The sequence below is a fragment of the Kogia breviceps genome, chromosome 14 (assembly GCF_026419965.1).
Source record: "Kogia breviceps isolate mKogBre1 chromosome 14, mKogBre1 haplotype 1, whole genome shotgun sequence".
In the NCBI taxonomy this organism is placed as follows: domain Eukaryota; kingdom Metazoa; phylum Chordata; class Mammalia; order Artiodactyla; family Physeteridae; genus Kogia; species Kogia breviceps.
The window spans coordinates 1,360,827-1,371,414 of NC_081323.1; positions in this window are offsets into that span (position 1 = coordinate 1,360,827).

The following is a 10,588-nucleotide window of genomic DNA, read 5'->3' on the forward strand; positions in this document are numbered from 1 at the left end:
GGCCTTTGCTTCCTTTTCCCCACGGCACCGGCACCGGCTCCAGCTCACGTGAGCAGGGCGATCATGTATCACCAGGGCCCACACTCAGCGGGGCTCTGGAAAGAGGTGCCTCCCTCCTGTCACAGGCTGCAGACGGCGGTGCTCTGTGAACGGCCGGGCGGGACCTAAGGCTGCTGCGCCCTCCCAGCTCACCTGCACCAGGCCGGTGCCACCGCTCCCGACCCATGTGGCCTGTATTAACACAGGAACGAACGTCATATGTTCAGTGTCCGCACACGTCTGGGGGGGAGGGGTTGAGCCGGAATGAAGCTGTGCCCCCCCATCTCCCCTGCCCCCGGGGGATTACTGGTCCCTGCACAGTGGCGGCGCCAAGGCCAGGTGGCCGTTGGCCTGGCTGGAGAGTGAAGCCTTATTGTCTTCGGGTCTGGGAGCGGGGCAGGGGTAGGGCTGGGAGAACAGCCAGCCCACCTGCCCCGGCAGGGTTTCTCAGGGGGCACGCGCTGGGGCCCTGTGTGTTCTCCCCCATGCCCGCAGCCTCTGGGCCCCGACAGGTCCTCAGGTCAAGGCCGCTTCCCCAGAACCGCAAGGCCCGTGGCTGCAGTGCATGAGCTCCTGGTCTCTCAGGGGCAGTGGGGACCGTCCCAGACTCCTGGATCGGCCCCACGCCCGCTGCCCCCTTCCCGGGCTCCCAGGATGCCAGGCCCTCTGCGGCTCCCCGTGGGCTGCCCCCCGTCTATGGTGGACACTGTCATCATCTCCATCTTCAAGGTTGGCGTGGGCCACACGGGAAGGGGTGGAGTGAGTCCTGACTGTGCCGCCCAACGCTCCCCTGAGATGGGGGCTCCCCGAGCCCCCCCACTATGTGGCCAGAAGAAGACAGACATGCTTCTTCCCCTCAGGGCTGCAGCATCCTGGGGGAACAGGGCCTGTCACCTCCGACCTGCAGACAGGGTGCCTGGTGGTGGGTGCCAGGGTTGCCTTGGGTGTATAGGGGGGCTCGTCCTGGCAAGGCATCCAGGAGGGGCTCACCTGGGCATCTGAGCCAGGCTGTAGCACTAGGAACATTTTCAACAAAAGAGCGACGTTTATGGAGCAGCAACTGCATACCTGACCTGTGTGAGTGCTGGCTCTGACCAGGTCTCCATTTGGGGGTTCAGTCTAGGAGGGACTGAGCCCCGAAAGGGGGTATGGATCCCCAGAGGGGACAGGTGATCTGATGGGGCCAACAAAGCTTCCCAATGTCACAGCCAGACCCTCCCAGACTCTCCTAGAAACAAGCACACCCACTGTCTCACCCACTTCAGAGGGTCTCAGACCCTCCGCCCTTACCTCGCAGCCCATCATGGGCCCCAGGCCAGGAGCCCCCAGGCCAGACACGAACACACAGAGACGGGGGGAGAGTTTGAGAAAGAAGCTTGTGGGGGGGTGTACGAGGCTAGGGGGTGCAGCCTGGGACCCCACCCAGGGGAGGCCCGCCCCCCGGGGCCTGACTCCCCACATGCACAGAGGGGCTGCATCGTGGTGGGAAGGCTGAGGTGCTGCTCTCAGACAAACGGGTTCAAGTCCTTCAGCAGGTGATGTCCTGGGCTGGGCACCTCACCTCCCTGGCCTCAGTTTCCCCCCGAGAGGAGAGGGCAAAGGTGCTGCTACAGGAAATCGCTTGGCCTCTGGCCCACCTTCAAGGACAGCTGTTGCGATTCCAGCAGGACAGGGGGAATAGGGGGCCCCGGCTGCAAAGCAGGAAGACACCTATTCACCCTCCAGCCCGCACCCGCCGCCGTGCAAACAGGTCGGCCAGAGGGAGGGGACAGGACCCCCTCAGGGATGGCAGGTCCAGCTACTCGCTTCCCCAAGACAGGGTGGGAGCGGTGGCCTCTCCGCAGCCCAGCGGCCGCACCAGAACCCAGACAAGGCCCGAAAGAAATCAGGGCACGCAGGAAATGAGGCCAGAGCCCAACGCCAGTGTCCTGCCCCGAGGCCAGGCTGGGGCTGGGGCTGACCGGCAGGCAGGACAGGAGCCAAGGGCTGGAGCTGCTGGGCAGAGCGTGGGCAATGGGTGGTCACACCCGGCCCCCGGCCCTAGAGAGCATTTCAGCTTTTTAAAAATCAACTTTAGGGCTCCCCTGGTGGCGCAGTGGTTGGGAGTCCGCCTGCCAGTGCAGGGGACACGGGTTCGAGCCCTGGTCTGGGAGGATCCCACATGCCATGGAGCAACTGGGCCCGTGAGCCACAACTACTGAGCCTGCGCGTCCGGAGCCTGTGCTCCGCAACGGGAGAGGCCGCGGCAGTGAGAGGCCCGCGCACCGCGATGAAGAGCGGCCCCCGCTCGCCACAACTAGAGAAAAAGCCCTCGCGCAGAAACGAAGACCCAACACAGCCAAAACTAAATAAATAAATTTATATAAAAATCAACTTTATTCTTACAAAACTAAACATGCTCTTACCATACCATCTAGCAATCATGCTCCTTCACACTTACCCAAAGGATTTAAAAATTATGTCCACATCAAAACCTGCATGTGGATGTTTATAACAGCTTTATTCACAACTGCCATAACTCGGAAGCAACCAAGATGTCTTTCAGCAGGTGATGGATAAATAAACTGTGATGCACCCAGACAGCGGAGTATTGAATAGTATTCAGCTGAATAGCACTAGAAAGAAACGAGCTATCGAGCCATGGAAAGGCGGAGAGGAAATATAAATGCATTTTACTAAGTGAAAGAAGCCAATCTGAAAAAGCTACAGACTGCGTAATTCCACTCTATGCCATTCTGGAAAAGGCAGAACTATGGAGACGGTAAAAAGAGCAGGGGGTGCCAGAGATTAATGGGGAAGGAGGGGTGAACAGGCAGAGAACAGAGGACTTTTAGGGCAGTGAAACTACTCCGCAAGATACTGTAAAGCTGGATTCATGCCATTATGCATTTGTCCAAACCCATAGAATGTACGTCACCAAGAGTGAGCCCTGATGCAAACTGTGGACCCTGGGTGGGGATGAGGTGTCAGTGTAGGGTCACCGGTTGTAACAAATGCACCATCTGGTGGGGGCTGTGGATAATGGGGGAGGCTGTGGATGTGTTTGGTAGGGGGCATACGGGAAACCACTGTGTCTCCTTCTCATTTTGCCGTGAACCTAAAACTACTCTAGTAAATAAAGAGTATTCATTCTAAAAGAAAACTTTGTCGGGGTATCATTTGCATAAAACATACAACACACTTTCTAAGTGGAAGTTGATGAGTTTTTGCCAAACAGGCACTCCCTTGTAATGACCACCAGTGCAATAAGGTATAGAGCCATAGCCATCAGAACTGGGAAGTTTCTGCTGCCCTTCGCCCACCCCGACCCTGGACCCTGGCGGCCTCCCACCGCCTCCGGCTGGTCCCTCCTGGGGCCTCCCCCCCCCCGCTGAGCAGCGCCCTGCCCCGGGCCGGATGCCTGACATTCACCGCATCGCCAGCGGCATGCTCCTCCCCGGCAGAGCCACCACCGCCTCAGCGCAGACGGACGGCCCGAGGATCGCTCACCCACGCGCCCGCTGAGACACAGTGGCATAGCTATGGACACGGCGCTGTGAGCACCTCAGGTCCCTGGGTTGTGGGGTAGCTGTGAGCTTGTCTTTAGGAGACCAGAGCTTTTGCTCAACTACTAGCACGGCCCAGGCGGAGACCCTGCCCCGTCCACTGACCAACGCGGCGAGCACCTCCTGGGGCGGTCCCTGGCCCAGCCGCCGTCCTGAAGCCGACGGCTGCGTTTTCATGAGGCCGTGGCTCAGGGCGTTTGGGTAACCGGCCCAAGGTGGCCCAGCTCTCAAGGGGCGGAGTCAGGATTCAAACCTGGCTGAGGTCGGGGGAGGGGAACAGGGCTCAGTTAGGCTGACCCTGGCTGGTCTGAGGGTTGGCCCTGGGGTGCCCGGCTGACCGCTGCTCCCCTGAGAGCCCAGGGCCGGCCAGCAGTGGCCAGCAGAGGCCTCACCAGGGAGCAGGAAGTGCCTCTGGGACCGCACCAGGGCGGCTGGCCTGGAGCCTGGGTCCTCCCCCACTGAGCCCTGAGCACTCACTGGGGTTCCCTCGGGCGCCCCTGGGGGAGGGCTCCTGCGCGGAGCTGGAGATGCGGGGGAGGGCTGTCAGGGAGCAGGGGAGCGGGGGAGGGCTGTGGGCCAGCCGGGGAGGGCTGGTCAGAGGCTGCGGCCCTCGGAGGCCAGCTCTTTTCGGCATGAGCGCGGCCACAGTGTCGCCAAGCGGAGGACAAACATGGAAAACCGCAACGGCCGGCTCCTGCGCTCACCGCCCCACAGGGCACCCCAGGCTGCCCTGACACCCAGAGGTGTCCACCCGCCTGCTCTCCTCTGGGGTGGGAGTGCGGAGGGGGCAGCGCCCGGCGGGGGCCTCCAACCCAGCAGGGCCACTGCCAACGCCACTTCTGGATGTCCATCTACAGAGCTCTGATAGGGACAGGCCTGCCGTCATCATCCCCGGTTTACAGACAAGGAAACTGAGGCCAGAGAGGTCAGCCTGCGGGAGCCAGGGGGAGAGGCAGGAGGCACCGCCGCCGCCCCCCTCTGCCCAAAGGTGATGACCGCTCCCTCCTGCCCGCCCCGCCTGTCCCCGCTGCCCTGCCCCTCGCGTCCACGTCCAGGCCCTGGATTCTCCTTGCTGCCCGGCCCACTCCGGCCAGAGGCGCGGGCCAGGCGGTAATTATGGGGAAACAATCCCATCTCTATGAGGGTTCAGACCCGACCCGTTTTGCCACTTTCTGTGCGACGGCAGAACCCGTTGGGCGGCTTTGGGCCGTCTCTGCCTCCTTTCTGCTCCTGGCCGGGGGAATCGAAAACCTGTCAAGCGGGTTTGGCCAAAATTATGTCTTGTTCTCAAGCAAGTTCACAGCGCTGGCTTCCATCTCTCTGGCGGGACATTCCGGATCGGAGCGCAGGTCCACGGAGGCCGATGCGGACGGGGGGCCCTGTGAGTACCTTCCGCAGTCGCGGCGAGGGAAGGGGGCGCGTGAGCTGCGGTCACTGTCGGGGTGCCTGCCGCGAAGGCGGAGGCCCAGCCCCGGCTCGCTGGGCAGGAGGTGGGCCCGGCAGCGGGGCTGGCCTAGGGGGCACGGCCACCTGCTCTGGGGCACCTGGTCCAGGGGACCGAGTGGGGGCAGGGGCCTCAGTGGGCTTCTTGGGCAGAGGGGCTGGGTGAGCCAAGGCTGGGCCTGGCACCGCCCGTCGTCGGGTGAGGGTCTGGGGGCACCAGCAAGGGGCCGGCGGCCTGCCACTTCATCCGGGACCTGCCCCACTGCCTAGACCCTCCCGGGTCAGAAAGGGTGCAGCCGAGGAGTGAGGGGTGGTGCGTGGTGCAGCCAGCCCCAGCTCGGAGCCGGGCACGGTGGGACACTTGGCCGCCCTCAGCTCGCGGTCCCCTGGGAGGCAGCGACAAATGGCTCCCGGGGGCCTCGGGTCCTGCTCAGCTCCCCCAGCCAGGCCTCTGGGAGGCAGCCCACGAAGGCACAGCAGCCGTGGGGCCAGCCCATCCTTTTTTTAAAAAAAATATTTATTTATTTACTTATTTGGTTGCACCAGGTCTTAATTGTGGCATGCGAACTCTTAGTTGCAGCACGTGGGAGCTAGTTCCCTGACCAGGTGGGCGTCCTGCATTGGGAGCTCAGAGTCTTAACCACTGGACCGCCGGGGAAGCACCCCCCCTCCCCCGCCCATCCTCAAGGAGTCGGGTTGCAGGGCCCGCTGTGTTACCTGAGCCACCCAGCGACACCTCCCTCGGCCTCGCGTGAGCGCGCACCTGCCTTGCACCTCTGTGCGTGTGTGCACACGCACGTGCAATGCACACGTATGTGAGCACACGTGCAGGCAGCTCTCCCCGTGCCCGGGCAGGGCTGTGTGTGCAGCGGGGGGGTGGCTGAGGGCGGCACCCACGTGCTTGGCGTTTCTCTGGTGTGCACATGCATGCTGGGATACTGTTGTGTCTGTATGTGTGGGTGTGGGCGTCACACACGTGTGCACGTGTGTCATGGGTCCATGTGTCTGGCGATGTCAGAAACCGTCCCGGCAGTGGCACCTCTGTGGATTCAACCTGCCATCGGAACTTGCCCAGGAGGTCGCCAGGAGGCTGCACTGGCCATGTCCCTTGCAAGCTGGTGACTGTGGACGGGGGACATCGCTCTGAGCTGCAGATTCATCATCTGGAAAGTGGGAACTGCCAGGGCCACTCCACGGGCAACAGGAGCCCAGTGACTCTCTGCACGTGACACTCCTGCCGGGCGCCTGGACGCGGGGGCTGGCAGGCGGGCCCCTGACCACCTGTGGTCGATGGGCACTGGAGGCCCACCACGTCAAGGAGACCCGACAGCCCTAGGTGGTGGCACAGACTCCCTCCAGCCTCCAGGATCTGGGCCAGGACACCCCACCGTCTGTTTTGTGGCCCAGGACACTGAGGCACAGCCGGGACAGTCACTTGGCTAAAGTTGCCAGGGGAGGGGCTTCGCCCATCACCACTGAGGCCACACAGAGACACCAGAGCTTCTTATCTGCTTCGAGCCTCAGTGCCTGAATCTGTAGAATGGGACAGTCAGGGCCTTCTCAGAATGACACGTGTGGGCCGAGCCTGGGCGCACGGCAGGTGCTCCATAAATGCTCGTGCCCAGCACATTCAGAGGGCTTGGACGGCGTGCCTGGCCCCCTGCGTGGTCCCTTGGTGACAGGCAGGCCGAGTGTCCCTGGGACCCCTCTGCTTCTTCAGAGGAGCTATGGGGCATTGCAGGGCCCCTGCAGTTAGACGCCACACAGCGTGTAGAGCCCCGGCCCAGTGCTTGGCTGACTGGGCGCTCGGGAAACCGAGGCCACCGCTGTTGTTACTGCTGTGTCGTTGTCCTTGTGTTACGGGTAGGTGGGTGGACAGATCAGTGGCAGAGAAGAAGCATAAGCGGGGGCTAGGTGCTCCTGCACCCGAGGGACCTGCTGGAGAAGAGGCTCCCACAAGGGAAGGCGGCCGGGGAGTGAGCGGTCTGGGGCCCCGGTGGACCCCGGAGCAAGGCGAGAGCATCACCACCGTGGGCTTTGCTGCTCAGCCAGGCAGAACCCGGCCCAGGGCCACAGCTGGCGCTTCGGTGGCCTCCTCTGTGCAGGGGGTCCAGGGGGCACCTCCTCCAGACACAGCCACCGAGACCCAGCGGGCCCTGTGAGTGTCCGCTCAGCGAGCGAGCGTGTGCCATCACCGCTGGAATCTGAGACCTCTGCCCTGAGCTCAGGGTGAGGGGGCGTTCTTGTCCTCCTGCAAAGGGCGTTTGTGGCAATGGCACTTGAACTTGTCCGGGGGAGAAGGGGCTCCCGTAAGCTGCACCGCTGGACTCCTGGGGCCGCCTGCGGGGGAGGTCCTGGTGGGGGCACTGCACGTGGTGGATGCAGGGTCTCCACCCGCAGTTAACTGAGCACCTGCCAGTGCTGAGCACACATCACCCGGACACACGTTACTTGGTGGAGCCTAACAACCACCTGATGTGGGGGTGGAATTACCCCCCAGATGAGGAAACTGAGGCCCAGGGAGGTAAAGCACCTGTCCCGGTCACACAGAGGGTAAAGGCAGGACAGGGACCTGTGGGCTTGGAGGTCCCCTGCCCTGGCTGACTCTGCCCTGTCTGAGTGGCAGGCGGGCAGGGTCACTGGCGTAGCTGACCCCCCCCCCCGGCCCCTCCCTCCCACCTGCTCCTTCCGGGGCTCCCTCATCTGAGCACCACTGCAGCCCCGCCCCAGGCCTGGGGGAGAGCCCTCCTGCCTGGAGTTCCCTGAAGCCCCAGCGCCCCACCCGGAGGCTCTGCACACGTGGCACACACAGCGCAGCCACCGGGGAGGCTGGGCCCCCAAGCCCTGGCAGGAGACCCTGTGCGGGGATCCTTCCTGCTCACAGCCACCACATTCACCTCGGGTGGGGACCCGCCTCCCTCCTCCTCCTCCTGCAGCTCCCTTGGACCCTCCCCACACCGAGGGTGGCGCTGGGACAGGGCCTGCCCCGGGAGACTGTCTACTGCACAGGCCAAGCGCCCTTCGGTCACCCGCCTGCCCAGGGAAGTCACACCACCCCCACGGTACCGTCACCAGGGGCTGGATGGCCCTGGTCCTCCCTGGGAAGTGCGGGGCTCCCAGCAGGATGCGTCCCTTCCAGCTGTGCCTCCAGCCACGTGCGCATCCTGCCCAGGACCCACGTCCATGCTGCTTCCCTGCCCACCATGCAGGAGGGTGTCTCCCCTGTCCGTCAGAGACCCCGAGAGGGGCAGCCAGGCGGGGCCCTGGGTGTTTGGGATGGTTTGGATACGGAGAGGAGCCGGGGTATGGGGGACAGAGGGTGCCCTGGGCCTTCACCAACGGGGCCTCCACACCTCAGCATTGGCACAGGGAACGGTGCTGGTCTCTCACTCACACCTGGTGTCCACAGAGCCTCTCCCAGCCCCAGGGGCACTGCAGGCTCCCCGGGGCGTCTCCTTTAGGAGCACTGACCCTGCCCACATGCCGCAGCAGGCAGCAGGCTCCGGCTCCGTGGGGAAGAGCAGCCTGACAGACGGGTCTGGGTGGAATTTCAGGCGCAGTGGCTCAGTCCCTCCCTGGCCAACCTCCCCCAGAGCCGGTGGCAGAGCAGGGCCACCTGGAGTGCATACCTGGCCCACTGGCTGAGGGCACATCCTCAGCGCCAGAGTGGATTCAAGCCCCGACCCCCTCTTCCCACTGGGTGGCCAGGGAGCATGACTTGATCTCTCTGGGCCTCGGTTTCCCCGTCTGGAAAGTGGGCTCCTTGCAACGTGATCAGGGTTAGATGGGTTCAGGAAGTGGGGCCGGGATTATCACGTACACCCCGCTCGAGCCCTGGTCTCCCCCAGCCTCTGCAATTCGGCATCTTTTCCCCTAACCTGCCAGGACATCCCTCTGGCTCCCGGCCTCAAGGAGGGCGACCCTCCCAAGCTCCCCTTGTTCCCAGAGCCCTCACCCACCCGACACAGAGCTGTCATGCAACCCCCCCCACTCCCCTGGCCATGGCTCGGGAGTGTCCCAGAAGCCAGGCAGGTCTACAATGAGTTTGGGGGGCTCCACCTTCCCGCCGCTCACCCCATCTGGCCCCGCCCGCCAGCTCCCGCGGCCACCACAGGACACAGGATTGCGCTCCGTCCTCTTGCTGGTCCCAGCCTCGCATCTGGAAGTCGAGGCTTCCCCGGTACTCTGACCTCTGCGGTCAGAACTGTAATGGCCTGGGACGGCACCGCTCCTGCATTCGCCAGCAGGCGTTTGAGGGTCTCCAGTTTGGGGACTGTTGCTGCAAACACTCTTGGAAATGCAAGCGAGACCACGCCCCTCCTTCAGTGTGCATGGCCTCCCACAGGGAGTTTTCAGCAGAGGTCCCCAGGGCTTGTGCAGAGAGTGCCTCCTGGGGAGAGGCACGGAAGCCGGGGGGGGGCCAGTGCAGAGCCAGCAGTGCACCAGCAGTGGGCTGGTGGCATGGGCCAGGCGGGCGACATGAAAGAAAGAAAGGTGAGGTTCTGGGGCAGGTTCCGGGAATGCACAGAAGGCAAACCAGGAGCTGCTGCTGACAGATCAGGGTAGGACGCCGGCAGATGAGTCGGGAGTGCCGGGACCCCAGATGCTCATTTTCAGGGTCAGCTGGCCCCCAGGGCTCCTCAGGCCGAGGACAAGGAGGGAACAGAGGGGCTGCCACCACCTGGCCTGGAGACGGTGACGGTGGGGGTCTTCGCTGGTGGCATCTGCGCAGATCTGGCTCTGTGAGCTGTGCGTCTGACTCCCAGCTCTGTGACAGACGGTGACACAGAGCTGGACAGTGGTGGGCGATGGTGGCCTCGGTACCCACCACCAGAGGTCTGCCACGAGGCCTGCCACGAGGTCTGCCACGAGGTCTGAGGGGCTCTCGCCCGGTGGAGGGTGGCGCCTGGCGCTGCGGTGAGGAAGCTGTCGCTGGGCTGAGCCCCGGCCTCACACCCAGCTCCGAGGAGCTGGACCCCATGGGACCCTGCACGATACTCATCAGTGCCCACCAGACAGACACCGTGGCCACTGCCAGAAGGAAGAAAGCGCGGCTCACAGGGGCCAGAGCTCACGGTGGTCACACTGCGGGCAAAGTATCCAGCTCCCAGCTTAGGCTCTCAACCCCACACTCTTAATTTTTAGCAAACACTTCACGGAGGTGAAACACAGGCAGGAAAAAGGGCCCAGGCCACAAGGGGCATCTGGGTAGACTTCCACCTAGGCACGGTCACCAGCTTCTGCAGGGGAAACAACCAGCCGGCCCCCGAAGCCCCCGCCATGGCCCCACGGGGCCATCCACGCCACTGCGGGCACCTGGACCCCACCGAGCAGGCTCTCCCACCGGATGAGCGCGCCCCGGCTGGCTGGCCCGCTGGCTGGCCCGCTGGCTGGGGGCGTCTCCAGTCTGGGGCCTCGCCAACACGCACCGCGTGCACCGTCGTGGCCCCAGCACCAAGCGGGAACTGGTGCCTTCAGGCACTTGCTTTGCTGTGAGGACGGATTAGGGAGTTGAGATTAAGCGAGAATGTCCCGTCCCTCTATGTGCCCCTCAGGTATGG